The following is a 1,432-nucleotide window of genomic DNA, read 5'->3' on the forward strand; positions in this document are numbered from 1 at the left end:
AAGAAAGTTATTCAACACACTTAACAATCATTTCAGCCTCAATTTCAGCATTTTCCAGTGCTTTAAAGAGCAGTAGGAAGCGCCACAGTGCCTAAAATTACCGTGACAGCGCTTATAATTATTCGAAAAGCCATAGATTGTATTACTAATTAGTAATAGACCTCTTCAGGTGAGATTGACGGTGGCCTATGAATATCATTACTGTTTATTACGGTATCCACCTACGGTGATAATTGGCCGCCATTTTGGACGGCAAGATTCAATGGAGGATGAATGAAGAAAAGGCAAAACTGGTTCTTTTCGTTGGCATGGAGCTTTTTCAAGCTACAAAAGCTGGTTGGAGGAAAGAATGGTCGCTGCTAAGCATCTCCTTAAAGAGATTTGGTGCAATATGAAGCAACAATCTATGGAAAAGCTAAGCATGCGTGGAAAACAATATTTTAGCGCAGTAAAAAGGGGTGTGGTCAAAATCGCGGCTCGCTTCACGCGCCACATATATTTCCCTAGTGCCCAATAGGCCTGAGGGGATTATTCCCAAAAAATTTCCTATTATTCTATTCCCAAATTCTTAATTTTTTTGTAATTATTCTTCTGTATTTATGGCTATTATTCTCAAATTATTCATGTAACATAAGATAAGCCTGTGTATAGTCCAAGAGAGAGGCTTGGAGAGAGGTGTCTTGTTAATTACCAATGTGAGTTAAGTAACAAAAATACTCCTTCTATGCTAAGCTTCCACTAGATGGCTGTAAAAGCATGATTTTTTGGCTACATGAGACCAAGCTGGCAGTCCTTCTGAATTGCAATTCCACCATTCAACACATGGAGTATATCAAAACACATGGAGTAGCCATTTTTATTCCCGTTCACTACCGTTTATTCTTAATTTATGCTAGTATTCTCAAGGAACCTATTATTCCTAAAATTATTCCAGCATAATCCCCGCACCCCTAGTGCCCAACCAACTCTCACAGCTTAGATACGCCCCTGCCTGTGGGGGCAAGTGCCCTCATAACTGCTTCTTGTGCCCCTGCAACTAGCCTGAACTAGGCAGGAGAATGAAAGATACAAGTTACAACTGACTCAACTGAGCTTACTATATTGAGTATTCATAAGCATTGCTTTATTCAGTGCCCCCACTGTGCCCTTTTTCTTCATTTATTCTAGCTACGCCACTGCATGGTACGACTTTTGCGTACCTCTCAGGAGAATAGACTACATTCTATTGCTATGAAACTACAATAAAGAGACCCTTTACATGTTTTTACATTGTTTAAAGTTGTTTTTTAATTTTCCTGTTGCTGGTTTTTTAGTTATAACAATTTACATTCAGCCATTTTGCTAAGATGCCATTGATTGCTGCCATTAATTTAATGAATAATAACAGAGTCTGATAATTGATTTCCGGTCCGTAACCAATCCCGGTTACGTT

General features: G+C 38.9%; 1 long non-coding RNA gene across 1 annotated transcript; it reads left to right on the forward strand.

Annotated features, from left to right (window-relative positions):
• Positions 1-511: 511 nt before the first annotated feature.
• LOC109589339 (uncharacterized) lies at positions 512-1,332 on the forward strand. The gene is made up of 2 exons (XR_002188650.1): positions 512-695; positions 743-1,332. It is a non-coding gene; the product is annotated as an uncharacterized LOC109589339 (long non-coding RNA).
• Positions 1,333-1,432: the final 100 nt, after the last annotated feature.

Source organism: Amphimedon queenslandica, unplaced genomic scaffold, assembly GCF_000090795.2.
Source record: "Amphimedon queenslandica unplaced genomic scaffold, v1.1 AMPQUscaffold_11421, whole genome shotgun sequence".
NCBI lineage: Eukaryota > Metazoa > Porifera > Demospongiae > Haplosclerida > Niphatidae > Amphimedon > Amphimedon queenslandica.